Source organism: Morone saxatilis, unplaced genomic scaffold (genome assembly GCF_004916995.1).
Source record: "Morone saxatilis isolate NCDOM2014 unplaced genomic scaffold, NCSU_SB_2.0 Contig22, whole genome shotgun sequence".
NCBI lineage: Eukaryota > Metazoa > Chordata > Actinopteri > Moronidae > Morone > Morone saxatilis.
This window is the reverse complement of record NW_023339785.1, coordinates 13,565,619-13,580,748: the sequence shown is the minus strand read 5'-3', so window position 1 is coordinate 13,580,748 and position 15,130 is coordinate 13,565,619. Positions and strand designations below refer to the sequence as shown.

The following is a 15,130-nucleotide window of genomic DNA, read 5'->3' as shown; positions in this document are numbered from 1 at the left end:
TGAGTTAAAGGACCAGTGTGTAGCGCTGTAGCAGATTACACCCTCCTCCTCTTCCCCCTCCTGTTCCAGTCATGTAGGAGAAACTACAGTGAACAGGAAAACACAAAAGGCCCCATCTACAGTCAGTGTTTAGGTTGTCTGTTCTTGACTACTGCAGAAACATGGCAGCCTCCATGGAAGGTCACCCGCTCCCTCTGTAGATAGAAACGTCTCATTCCAAGGTAACAAAAACATAAGTATTCTTATTTTCAGGTGATTATACCCAAATGAACACATGTAACATCTATGAATATTATATTCATTTTTTTTTTAATAGATCCTCATAAATGTTAAACAATTAACCTTTAAGTAAAAGTATGTAAGTATTAGCAGCAGAAAGTAAAGTATGATCAAAGTACTCATTCTGCAGAAAAAATGTTTCTTGTCAGTATTTTACTATTATATATGATGGTTTTGGATTAATAATACTGATGTATTAATGTCTATGTGCATTTTATTGCAATTTACATTTACGTGTTTATCAGTAAAATATAGATTCAAAATCACCACATTTGGAGATGCATAGTTTTCACTGCACAGCAAGGGTATTTGCTGTTACTCTTCAGCTGTCACTATTGATAAAAGACAACAAAAGCCCCCCCCCCCACTTTTAAGAAAAAAAAAGTCCAGTATGTAACATTTAGGAGGATATATTAGCAGATATTTAATATAATATTTATAGGTATGTTTTCATTGGTGTATAATCACCTGAAAATAAGAATCATGTTTTTGTTGCCTTAGAATGAGCTGTTTTTATCTACAGAGGGAGCGGGTCCTCTTCTACAGAGTCTGCCATTTTGAACAGCCATGTTTCCATGTTTCCTTTTTACGACCACCTTAGTTTCTCACTCACTGTGTTTATTTACAAGACCTACAATACCTAATACTGTTTAAAAAAAAATTCAATTCAGGTAATTCATTTCCAAACATTAATTGCCTGTATGCCTGTTCTGTCTTTTATTTTCTTATTTACTGCATTGCATTTGGTAAAATTACAATTCTGCTCACTTTACTGCATTCACTACATACAATAAATGCTATGTAAATGATCCTTTAACAATGTGTGGGCTCAGTTATTTGATTTGAATACATTCTATGTTATCTCCACAATGTAGATTAAACAGTTGTTTCAAAAATTCAACCGATGTGCGTAAGTCACTGAAATGAAAGATAACACTAACTCAGCGTTTTTTTTTTTGTCATGTTGTTGTTTGCTGAACTAATCGGCCTGAGTAACGGACTCAGAGCAGAGAGATCAGATGCTGCAAGTTATCAAACTTGCAATCATCACTTTATACAGGAAGGAAGTGTGATTTCTATTTACATTTTTTCAATATAACCGCTATACTGCAAATACGCTATTTTGGTATTGCGGTTTTCTATAAGTGTGAAAAAAAGAGATCCTAATTTCAATGACACTACCTGTTTAAATATAGGCCAACAAAACCCAATGGTATTTAAATAAGCATTAACAAGACCTGCAGTAAATATCAAAAGAGAAAAAAAAATAGACAAGGCTACATTTTGTATTAATACATTTGAAACAGCAGGAGGAACATGATAGGTCCCTATTTGTACTCCTAAATCTTGCAGTGTTTTTGACTTTAACAATAGTTCATTCATTCATTTATGAATAACACAAGCTGAATCTGTAGTACATTTCCTTTGACATTCTTCGACACTCACAATGCCTCTTTGACAATGTTTATTTGACTGTCTTCAGCTTCGGCTGCCCAGACACTTGTCACAATATTGACAATGTTGCATTGTGTAAAAAAAATCTAATGAAGTTGGTTTACGAAGAACTCTTCTATTTGCACAGAACATTGTTTGTGTGGTGAGTGCCTGCTTTTAACAATGATCTCTCCAGGACTACTAAAAGACTTTTAAGTGTATTGGCATTTTCAATCGACCACAAATGCAGCAAACAAGATCAGTTTCAGTGAAAGGGGGTGCTTTGAATAGGTCTGCTGTTCATGAAAATCGCTGTTTTGTTTTGTGATTACAGACAATGAAAGTTATGCTCATCGCTGTAAATCACTTTTATTTTGCAGAACAGAGATATATCCCACAGACACTAGCATTTTGAAAATGTGACGCATGCAATTACAGAATTATTGAAGGTTACACCCATAGGTATATAGGGTTACACCTTAAAGTCTTTACAAAATAAAATTTGTCGCCTTTAGTAAACATAAAAAAAAACAAGATAAGAAAAAGAAAAAAATAGCAGCAAACATTGAGTTACATTCTCAAATGTGTTTTGGAATAAAACTCTTCTATTGTATCGCATGTTCTCACAAATTATCTTGATGACTCATAGAAACAGGCCATTTGCCAACTACACTGCTCGCATTGTCTGAATTTAGGGAAGAATTTCAGTTGATAATTGTGACATTTTGCAAGAATAATACAAGGATTTTCTCTCTTTTGACCAGATCCTAACCTTTAACAGCTATTTTCTAAACTATTCTAAACTCTTTTGGGTTAAAAACCCTATTGAAATCTGTTCAGATAGTTCTTTGTGTCTGGTTAAAGCTGTGTTACACAATCAAATGCAACTCCCACCCATCTGGCTTGTATGCCTATAATACGCAGAGCCAAACAGTTGCTCAAGAAAAGCTGATGAAATTTAAATAATCATTAGATTCAGGTGTTGTGTCAGTGTTCTTCAGTTGTATCACAAGTTACAGTTTTGCTAAGGCCAGTGCCATGTGACTTCCCTTATCCTGCGATAGACATTAATCATAGGCACACGATCACAAACACACACGCAAGCACACGCAGGCACACACACCCACACAAACACACACACACAAACACACAGACATTCAACCGTCCATCCCCATCTAATCCTCTGATTTTCCTCTTCTTTACAGTCTGAGCTTCCCTGTTCTCATTGTAGCCATGGGCCGTGAGTCATCGTGCGTCTGTGCCAAGCTATTTGCGCTGGTTCACACTGGCTGACACACCTAGGACCAGGAAACACACCCATTCCAACATATCCTTGTATTCAACAGGAGCGACCTGCCACAAAGCTATGACAGTCATAGGGGATTCAGTTTGTAAAAACATGCACTGAATGTGCAAAATATTCGGGACATCTCCCCAAAGTTTAGTTTGATCCCTCTTACACAATCCACATGTTAACTGTCTTAATGCTCCAACTCTTCTTCTTATCTCAGTCTGCTTATCTTGATCTACAACTTATACTATGGATTGATTAAGATTTTATAAGGTGAATCAGTAACTTTTATCTAGATTCACCTCATCAGCATGAGAATGAGCTCTTGAGTAACAGTGAAAGTGCATAAATACGGTCATTATGAGTAGTAAAGAGTATGCAGCATTGCAAGTATTTACTGTGGGCTTGTTATGTGCCCGTAAACATTTCAAACCTGCAGAAAAATTGTTGCGCAGCAAATAGTTCAGACAGGCATTTTGCCATTCACATGTGCACATATAAGAGTTGTCTGTTGGCAATTGCTCTAAACTGAAAATGTTCTTCAAAGGCAACAACAGCCACACCTCGAGGCAAAAAAGACAAACATGAATGGAACTAAGTAAACAGGGGCAGTAGCAGGACACTGTGTGAAGAGGGTAATGATCCTTTCCACCAATTCAGGAGCACAGTTCAGTAATATAATAGACATCTTTATTGTCCACTCACATGGAAATTCACAACAAGGCACATGGTGTAACTTTCAAGCACCAGAGGGTTACTTTTTAAAAAAAGACAACATGTAGACAGTATAAATGATCTCTGCAGTCAATAGAATAATGTAATACATGTTTTCACCTACTCATTTACAAAATATGTCTCCAGAAACCTACAAAATGTGTTTTATATTAGGAATATTTTTATTGTTGGTTGGCACTGTTTATTTAAAACACTGTTACAGTCCAAAGAGTAAAGCAATAACATGCAGAGTTCTTTAGGGTGTCTGCTTATCTTGCTCATGGTTGGGATTACTCCTTCACTTTCATTTCATCATGCACACAATTATAGATAAATAAATGCACACACACACACCGACACATTGGGTCTTCTTTATGTTGGAGAGCTACACCCTGTTTTTGAGAGAAGACAACATCAGAGCTCTCTTGACTCATGGTAGTGCAATGTGTTAATATTAAAGTAGTGATGTGTGTGTGCCACGCCCTGTTGAATCCCTACAGTAACTTCCTCTGTGTTTGCTCTGCTCCTTGCATGTTGTTTGCTATTTCACCTCACTGAGTATGGCTGTGACATGTTGGTGTTTGGGTGTTTCAAGGACGCTGAACATTGCTAAGAGGTGACGTCCTCTTACCATGTGAAATTGACAAAGCCCACACATATCATAAATCAGTGATTCCCAACCGCAGGGACTTAGGGGTTAAGACTATTTGACTCATCTAATTAACATAAAAATGTATTTAAAATATATATATATATATAATACAGTTTCATGAAAGTATATCCCCTAACTGAGTCAGCTGTAACACAATTGAGAATATGTGAAAACTAGTTAGCAAATGAACATAGCTTATAATACATAATGCAATGGATATGTTGTTCAAATATAGCTAAAAGTCATGGATAGACAGTTCATATAGCTAGCTAAGAATAATGGATAAATGGCTTGAACAAACCAATCTTAACGTTGATACTTCCATTGTGTTTGAAAACCCTATTGTAACTCCAACTGATCCAACTGACAGGGCTGTGGGGATACGAAAAAACAAGAAGAGGTTGTAAATCACTATTCTAAAGTACATTTTACAGGTACAGAATTCATATTTTATCAGACATTTTTCATCCATAAGCCAGGTCTCATTTGCTGACCCAATATTATCCATAATCCCAGGCTGAATTTGTCTGAGGCAGCACCCAATTTGACTCAGTCTTAACCGCCCATGTCATTTCTTCCTTTCCTTTTCCACCACGCTGAAACAGATGCACAAATTCTTTGCATTCTATAACTCCAGTGATCATTTACAATGTTTTCAGTTTTCTTAAACAAAAGTGTGGAAAACAATATTTTTTAATATTAGAAGTAAGTTAGGAAGAGCCCTGTTTGATTTGGCTCACCCTGTGTTAGAGCTTGTATGGATCCATGTCTCTGTGCAGACTGAAATGTGCGCAGCAACAGTTCTGTGAGACAGGAAAACCGATCATCATTCAGTACGGCTTTAATGTATTCTTGAAATAGTTGAAATATCAGCGGGCAGTAAGAGGAACAGTACCTGTGACAATAAGGAGAGTTACCTTCTAAAGAAAGCTTACATGTGATACTGGCTATTACAAAATTATGCAGTGAAGAGAGTATGGTCTTCCTACTGACAATTACTGACATTACTATTACAATTGCTATTTTCAGTTCATGAATTGGTGGAAGGAAATAACAAACTATATGAAGCATGCTTTTAAAATATTGAATACATTTTAAAATCTAAAGCAGGCATAAAGTTATTTAACATTAAACAAGCAGGTATTACTGTTCGGTAGGACTCGGCTCAGGGTGGGCATTGTTAAAACAAAAAACTTGTCTTGTAAATAAACACTTTGCCTTTTGTATGTAAGTAAAGGACTCACTCCTGAGTCACTTTGTTAATGATAACTTTGTGTCAGTTTGTGTGCTGTAATAACATGTTTATGTCATTGTCAATCATATGATACCCATTTTGTGGTGTGTTACTCTGTGGACCTCATTGTTATTCTAAAATGTTAAACAAAAACAGATGAAAATCAATTTAAAAAAGTTTTATTTTCATTATAATATAGTTTGTAGAATGTCAATAGAAAATAAGTTAAGAAAAAAAAGATACATTGGATTGTGACTGATACGCTGTTCATTGTGAAAGCATTTATGCAAGGCAGTTAAAGGCCGCCTCGTGTGCATGGGTGTCAGTTGGCAACAGTGAGGTGTCACTTGTCTTGAATTAGCTTGAAACGGTCAAAGTGGTGGTAGTTTTGAAATTATTATTAGCTACTGATATGAAGCAGAAAAACGAAAACAGCAACTCCCAACTCATGACAAAACATTTTTTCTTTTCAGCCACTGCTCGTTGCTAACTTTGACAGTAGAAGTACTTCTGGTGAAAACAGTTCCAAAAGCATACGCTGCTGGTAAAATCTCGATGATAACTATAGGTATTTACGGACATTTCATGTAGCTATTTTATATAAATTAACATTTCCTTTCATTTTTTGATGCAGTAGTTACTTTTCCTGTTGCATGTCATTGGAGCTCCTATGTGAAGCAGTGGGTGGTCCCACAGCCGCTGTGAACCACTCCCTCGCACCGGTCCCCTCCCCAGCTTTCCCCTCCCTCTGTAAACCAGGAGCCCTACCCTGCTCTCTATCCAACCACTCTGCTCAGCCCAGAGGAGCAGCCACACAGAAAAAAAGTTAAAATCAACTCAGAGGGAGGGAGAGAGGGGGGAGAAAACGCCCTGGAAACTTGGTTGATCGAGAAGTAGGAGAACAGTGACAGAATCTTAACAGACTGCAAAGTTGTGACTGGAAGAAGTGCTTTTTCTTGGGCTGGGGATAAGGGGAGACGTTTTCAAGGATGCTCAAGCTCGTGTGAGGCTTCTTGGGCGCTCAGACTGCGCACAGGTAAAGATGCCCTTTTTTCTATCCTCAGACTGAAGTTAATCCTTATTTTAAAACTGTGTTTCTGAACTTTGTTGCCAGCTGTTCTTTTGCTTTAAACTTAACTGTGCTTAAAAATAGCAAATCACTTGGAAAAACATTGCCAAAGTTTGAACAGCTAAGCAGCAAAAGTGCTAAAGTTATCAGTTCAACATTCCTGTAATATTCCAATGGGCACATGTAGTGAGTGTGTGTATCAGTGGTAAGATAACAACGACTTTTTACTGCTTTATTGTATGTGTTATTTCCTGTGGTATCCTATGGTTTTTCCTAAAAGGAAGTTTTGCGATAGGGTTTTGTATGAAGAGAAAACATGTGTGTCACCTCACTGTTTTCTGTTAAGGTATAAAGTAGCAGTGATTTAGTGTAAATATCATCATAAGTTTTAAATACTGATTTAACATAGTGTAGGACATGAGAAGTGGGTGTGTACACACAGCTACCAGACTGCGGACTTGACTGGAGTTGCGCACTTCACTTTTTCTTTAACTGCACTCAAAGGTTGTTATCCAAGGTGTGTGTAACTGAACTTACTGTTGAAGAAAGAATATTGGGTATCTTTATATGACTTTAAAAAGTTAAAATATTTTCGAAAATAAGAGGCAACACCCCAGATCAGTCTATTTGAGTAGTAATTTGACTATTGTGCAACGTGGATGTCCTTTGCATATACATTATCCCTAGTCTTTGGAATAGCAAACTTTTTTTTTACAGCACTGGAATATTCCACATATTAGAGCAAAGATGGAAGTAGTGGCTGGAAGATAAAGTTGTTGCATTGATGCTATCTTTCAGGTGTGTCTCTTATCTGTCCAACGCCCTTGGCTGAGCCATAGTAGCTTAAAAAGTAAAGGTACTTCCCTATGAGAGCCTGCAGCAACAGGCTTGGGTGTGGATTCCTCTCTTTCACCTCCCTCCACCCCGTGCCTTTTTTTTCTCCCTCCCTTCTTGCTTCGCTGTCTCCTCACAGAGGCACACCCTTTACAGCAAAAAAAAAAAAAAAAGAAAAGAAAGAATGAAAGAAAAAACAACCCCATACGGGCTGCAGACGGTTGTTGAAGTGGGTCCCTGCAAACACATCCAAAAGTCCTTTAGGGGCATCCAGGGGGTTCCATCAAAATGAAAAGTACTGATCAGAACTTTTTCTCTCCCTATACACTATACTGTAGTGTGCTGTATAATTATCAATCATTTGGAACTCATATATGGGCATTTTTAATGCAGTCTGCTTTTGTTGAATGCACTGAACTTATGTGATTATTTTTGATATGATATGAATCTGTTTTTGAACAAGTTAAAACTCCTTTCACGCTAATGTTACATAAGAGAAAGGTGGGGACTATCACTGTTGCTTTGTACCGAGAAATGTATGTTTTCGTATGACTGAGTTTTTTAAGTCTTGGGTAGTCTTTTACCTTGGGTCTCTTAACCTGGGCTTCCAGCCAGGGTGTACAGGGGAGGAGAGATGGGGGAGAGGAGAAGGAGGGAGGAAGACAGGGAAAGAGAGTCAGGGAATGAGTTAGTGAGGGGGGATGGGCGGGGCGGGGGCGAGGAGGGGAGTAATGGAATGTAGTGGTTTGGAAAGACAAGCTAATTGAAACCAGGTTTGAGGCATAGAGGGGGGAGCTTAGACTTCGCACATTTTGGTGAAAGAAAGAGAGAAACCTATTTTATCTGCCCAAAAAGTTGAGAGATTTTTCTGCCTACTTATGTATGAATATATTATGTTTTTCTTGCGTACACATTCAGAGCACAAACGCATCTTTCCAGGTGTCGTTCAAACTAGAATCATCACATAAGTTTGGTCTGTGTTTGGCATAATATGTTGAAGTTGAGGAAGAGGCAGATAAGAAATCAAGACCACACGTAATCTTGTGTTGGATCTCGGTTGAAAGTCAAACTTCTGCGTGTGTAGTTGTCCTCCGCAGCTCCCTCCTGCCACACCCAAAAATCATTTCAGTCTAGTGTTAGGGAGAGCTGCTCCTTGCTCTGCTCTGCACAACTTTTCCTACAATGCCCACCTAGCTCATGTTGAGTGTTTCATAGCTGTAAATGTCTGGCATTTCTCAAATTGCTTTTGTCAAGGTGATTGGTTGTGACACAGACTGCTTGAAGAGGGCTAGAAAGTGTCTGCGTAGTAGGTTGTCATTTAAACTATAATATGTTTAGTGTTAAGCATTTCAAAAATTATCTTATGCACGGTGGTGATATGACACTGTCATACTGTATTATGTACAATAATACTATAGATGTAGAGTTTTGCTGCAGACAAGTATGGTACTTATACAAACAATGTAAAAATAAATAAAATAAATATGGAACATATATTTCAAGCGTTGAAACTGAACCAGTTCCTGACTGCCTGTAGCTAAAACGCTTGGCGAACAGGGCCTCATCTTGGCCTGGGGCGGATTCTGTTTGTCTAAATACTTGCAGTATCCACGAATGCAGCAGTACAGAGGCTACATTATGTTGGAACCTTAAGTAATGTAGGACATTTGAAATTCCAAAAGCCACACTTTTTTGAAGAAATCTTGAAGAGGCTTTATTGATCAAATCTTGCAAAGTTATCAAGACAACATTAGCAATCCACGCTGCCACTCACGCTGATTATGTTGCACTTGCCACCCGTGTGACAAACAGCACCTTTACTTGCCTGAAGAACAGGACATCCCTCATGACTGTTTAGAGTCTTAGCTTGACTGTGTGAAGATATTTAACACAGCGCTTTGGCAGAACCACTATATAGTCTTGCCCTGTTGACTGACGGCACAGGCGAGAGGAGTGGTGTTATTCAGCCGTGCCACTGTAAAACGGAAAGAAACTGGTCTCTAGCACACTTCCTCTGCCGTTTCCTCATGGGTTTGTTGAGTGGGTGGCTGGAAGGAGGGACAGTGTGGAGAGGCGAAATGAAGGAGGTGGATGCAGTGAATAAGCTGAAAGAAGGGAGGGTGATTGCAATCAAACTTTAGTTCATTTTTTTTCACACTTGGCATTCTTTTAGAAGCAAAGCTGGAATCTCGGACATCCTGAAGTTGCAGCAGACTGACTGAAGTCCCACCTTAGAAACTTAAACAAAACAGTAGGGAATTTGTTGATACACAACTGTCAGACAGTCCCCTAGCTGCAAATAAACATCTAACGGTAGTGTGCGATTTTACAAAGTCTTTCTAGGCAATCCACCCAGCAGCCACTCCCTCCTTATCCATCCAGTGCTGGTTTGGAATATTTCAGTATGTCCTCAGTATGCTCTGGGTAGCACCTATCATTAGCATTGCTTGCCTTGTTGTTGGGAAACAGTGATTTTAAAGTATGATGAGACATCACAAGTCACGCATAATATCTCTATAAGTCACACCCATGCATATGCATGCAATTCAGACTTGTTTATTGTAGTTTCTAGCTTGGTGGGACTTTGTCAAGCAAGGGATTTAAAAAGGGTGTGAAGCATTTTTCTGATAATCCAATAACTTTCACCCCTGCTCTCCCACACATCTAGAATACAAAAACCATCCAAAAACAGTAAATGTGATATGGCTAAAAGCCGTTCTGCACAGCCTACCTGCCCCACTAACTGTCTGACCTACACCCTAACCCCCACAAACACTGTTATGTTCCCCTGTGCAAAGAATGACACGCAGCATCTGTTACAAAACTCTATTTGGAACAAGGCAGCCAAAATGTCAGAGCAGCAGTGCTTGGAATGTAAATTCAGAAATACATTCAGCTTTGCTTAGGTTTTCTTTATCTGGCACAGGATATTCAAGGATGGCACCCATCACAATCCAACACTCTCTTGCTCTAAACAACTCTGCAGTACTCTGGTGTGGTCTAAATGCTAAGTATGAATACATACAAAGTCTTATGTCTATGTATACATTCTGCTGCTATGGTTACCATATAGCCCTCCATCTAACCTTCTCCTGCTCCATGATTGTTTTTGCAATTGTTCTTGTTCAAACAGCTCTTTTGATGTGTTATTTATCCGGCTGAACCGTGTAAACTGTCCTTTTTCTTTCTCTCTGGTGTATCTAGTTATGTCAGTTCAACATTTGCATCCTCAGCTCAGTTATTCTGCAGCTCTGCTTCTCTTTATCCTATTTTTATTTTGTTAGTTACTCAATGTTATTGGTTCTGAAACTGCTGATAGGCAACACCCCATGATCACTTCTCATTTCAGGTTTTCTTTTTAGTTTATTTTTGCATAGCCTAATATTACGTACAGTGTTTAGTGGGATTACTGTCCCACAGTGGCAACAGTTTGTGATGCTAAATTCTTAAGAAGACAAGGAAAAACTTTAGCGCATAAGGAAAAAATGGAAGAAACCCTGGGAGAGAAAATTGTAGTGAGATCCTCCCTCCCTGGATATCTAGGGGTGTGATAGAGAACACTGAGTAATGACAGAAGCCATGCGTTATCTGATACTCATCGCCACATACAGCATAGACCCTTTCTTTTACTGTCCTTATGTGAACTTGAGACTGAAATATAATTAACATGAAAATCAAGACATAGCTGAAGTGTACTCTCAACACACACCCCGGTCTTGTTTGTGATCTTGTACAGAGTTTTCTTCAGTGTTTCCATTTTGTGCTCGACTCCTGCCAAAGTCACAATGGTTTAATCAACAGCAGGCCAAGTTGGCGTCAGTGGGCAGGCTTTGGTCTTAGGCAGGACCTGTGGTTTGGTTTAGGGCTATGTGGACTATGGTGTGCAGAAAAGAACCATTTATTTTGACGTGCATTCCTTTTATATGCGTCACACATGCATGTCCTATCTGCGTTTTTGAGAGAAGAGTGAACCTACACAGGGGCCTGCTGTGTCTCTTTGTGTTTGTTGTATGTGCTGTGTCAAACTACAATGGAGATAGAGGAACAGGGACTCTATTCTGTTTTGACAACATGACTGACTTTGTCAGGGCTCCTCTCTCCCTCTTTCCCTCTGTGCAGTCTTTTTTATTTGCTCATAATCAAATCTTATCACTCACCAGCACTACTGTGCCTGATTCACTTACGCCTGAGCTTTAATCTTTGTCACACCGCTCATGTTTTCTGTTCACCAAATTGATTGGATTTGGTAATCAACCTGATGGATTGATTACAGCCACTTGGTTGTGACCTACTTAAGCACAAACTATGACAGTCAAACAAGTATGTGTCCTCAAGGCATGGAAGGGTGGGGTAGAAATGGATAGCAGTGCGGTGTAGACTGCAGTTTGTTGCATCTACCTGGTGCACAGGTGGAGCCAACTACAATGGTGATGATAATGAAGGTGATATGAATGATGAAAACAGAATCCGTTCAGCCAATCCTGGTGCTGCTTCTCAGGGTTAATTTTAGAGCATGTATTTCAGGGTGCCATTAAATGTGCATATCTGACTGAATGTGGTCTTCTTGTTTATCTGAGCAGAACCTGGAGGTTGGGGGGTGTGGTGGACTGAGTGCAGGGGGGTGGGCACTCAGGCAGGGTGCAAGGTGGGCGGCATAGAATGGAGCTGGAGTCAGAGAGAAAGAGGACATTTCTTTGGAGTTAGTCACTGCGGGGAGAGGCCGGGCTCCCTTCCAGCTGGCCTGACGGCTCTATCAAGGAATGTGTGTGACTGGAGGCCTGGGTGGGGCTGTGCACTGAGCTGCTCCCTATGCAAGCACAGCACAGAGGCAAAGCGACGTGATCTGCCTCGTGGACTATGGCGTGGTATTTCTACCCTGGCATATGTTTGTATTTTGTTTCTGCACTGTTGGTGACCACATTTCACCTTACTGTGCATGCCAGTGTCTGTGTTTATGTATGCGGTCTCACCAAGGTATTAAGACAGGTGGAGTGGGGCAGCTTATTTCTTATCATTTGAGTTTGTATACTCAGATATGGCCATTGTTAAAAGACAAATTCTATCTCACATTCCTTTAAGATTGATACTTGTGTCCTTGAAAAATGTACCATTGTCATTCAGGCAGACATTTACCTGACTGACTCCTGACATGGCAGTCTGATTAATATATCTCTGTAACAAGAGTATGGCCTGGAGAGTGTACACAGCTGCCGTGGTGCAAGTCTCCCTACACAAACATAATGACAACCACGTACTGGCTAGCGTTTAGCTCAGCTATGTGTCATCTATTATAGTACTGGACCAGTTCAAAAAGGCAATAAACAACAGTATAATCTCATGCAAAACTGTTTTACAAACTTTGCACCAATGTCGCTGATTTCAAGAGGCACTTTTACTCATGTTCTCTCTATTGTACTTAGTGTTAAGCATAGGTATTTAAAGTCAGGCTGTTTATAAATGGTCTCAGAGTCTCACAAACAGTAATTTGGCAGACTTTTCACCAAAGTAGTGAGCAATTTAGTTTATTGAATTGGGGAGGACTGGGGAGGGGAAGGTTAATGATGGGTTTGAAGAGCCTGTCTCAGAAGAATTTTTCTGAGGGACATGTTCCCACCGGTAGATGCCTGTCTGTACACACATCAAGTCTGGTTCTGTTTGTACTGGGCTGACAAAGAGAAGGCTTTGTTTCACAATATGTCGGTGGGTTGAAGCAATAATCCTAGTAAGTCCTGTAAGATTTTGGGCTAGTCACAGCGGGTAAAAGTAAGATTGACTTGGAATGCAGAATGACACTTCAATGATGATTACAGTTGCAACAACAATATTTTATTGCTATATGGTTTTATGCTTTACACCTTGGCAATACAGTCTTTACTCAAACAATGACAATGGAGCATTCACAAGGATATTTTACAATATATTTCCTTGTAAAACTGAACTGGATTAGCTTTTTCTCTCAGTTTAAATTTTAATCAAACTGATCTGAATCCTGGATAGATAGTGTGTCAGTGTGCCTGTCTTATCTTCTTATTTGTAGAAGTGAGGGTCACACCAAACAAGTAGCTGAATTTATCTACTTAAAGGGTGTCTTTTGCATTATTACTTGCCAGGGTCAATACTGCTACCATTGGTTGGTTAATTATTAAATACTCGTTATCGGTTATAGAAGGTCCACTGAGCATGTAAATGCCATGAGTAAATCCTGAATGTAACCAAAGTTTATGTTGCCTTGTGTGTCATGTTGGGGCACACCTCTTAATGCAACAGTGACTTATATGTAAGGAATATGTTATGTTAACTGAAACCTGATGTGTTATTGCATTAGACAGCGGCATGATTAAGTCAGAATAGGTTTTTTTGTACCACATGAGAATGGTAGAACTTCCTGACATTAACCCTTAAAATACTTTTTTCATTTTTAATCTAATCATCATTGTATTATTCTGTCAACAGAAGTCGAGAATACAAAAACCACAGCAACAAACTGAAGCCCTTGGCCTTACTTGAGCAATACGAGGTAAGTGTCCTTAGACATAATGCAAGATATTCACACATAACATAACTCATCTGTTACTGGTTGAGTCAAGGAAAGAAAACTATATTGCTTATTACCCATCACTCCACTTGAAGGCCAGCTAGTCAGTGTCACCCTAGAACAGCATTCTATTATGTGGCCAGACGCCAAACCTCTGTTGGAATGTTTGTTGCAAAGCCTCCTTTGAACCTGGAAGGTCATGCCACCTCCATTCAGCTGTGAAAGGCATGCCTTGTGGAAACCTGACACTCTGCTGCTTCTGCTCCCTGTACCTCCTCTTTGCACCCTTCCTTCCTAGACACCACCTGTTCCACTCGAACCCCTTTTTCCCTTCTTATGAAACAACCCTGTCAAAAGACTGCCAAGCTCATGCTGTTTGAACTGTTTGTAATCGGCAGTTGGGGATGATTTATTCCTTAGGAGTGGAGGGAAATCCAGCTAAAGAACCAATACCAAACCCAGACCGTATGCAGGCCAATGACAGGCCATAAGAGAGGCGTATCCAGAAATGTTCTGTGGTTGCACTCTAGTTAACAGAAGCTTTTGTCTGGCTGGCCGCGTCCCCCCTTTCCCAACACACATACCAGACCATAATAAAACATGATAGATAAACAAGCTTGTCTATTTCCCTTTGCCCTCACTGCCTCCATGTTTCCCTTCAACACTTCTTGTAAAAATCTAATTTTGTGTGTTCGTCAAATATGCTTTTAAATACATCACTAATTCAATTTAAAGACATGTGACATCAGGAATGTCACTCTCAAACATGTCAGAGAAATGAAAGGGAAAGAATAGAGAAGAGGTTGATTGTCATGTTGCCTGATCATTTTGAGTCACAGGCTGCCTCCCTGTCTTATGATCGCAAGAACAGAGGCTTACTTATTTAGCATCTGTTTACAACACAATCCATATCTAAGCATATGATCTTCATCAAGTTAATTGTTCCTCTGTGCTCCATTTCCAAAGTAGGATATGCTGTTTTAGGGCATACACAAATCCTGTATGGGTTCGGGTTGGAGGGGTGGGGGAGGGGGTGGGGTAGGGTGGTGTCGTAAGCTTGTAAGCTTCTGAGAAAAGTCTTCCATGAT

General features: G+C 39.5%; 1 protein-coding gene across 1 annotated transcript in view; it reads left to right on the top strand.

Annotated features, from left to right (window-relative positions):
* The first annotated feature begins 6,432 nt into the window (after positions 1-6,432).
* LOC118333493 (neuroblast differentiation-associated protein AHNAK-like) overlaps positions 6,433-15,130 on the top strand; it is a 23,626-nt gene continuing 14,928 nt past the window's right edge. The window contains exons 1-2 of the mRNA XM_035669159.1: positions 6,433-6,640; positions 13,961-14,024. The gene's annotated coding sequence lies outside the window, so the exon portion shown is untranslated. The remainder of the gene's footprint in view (positions 6,641-13,960; positions 14,025-15,130) is intronic.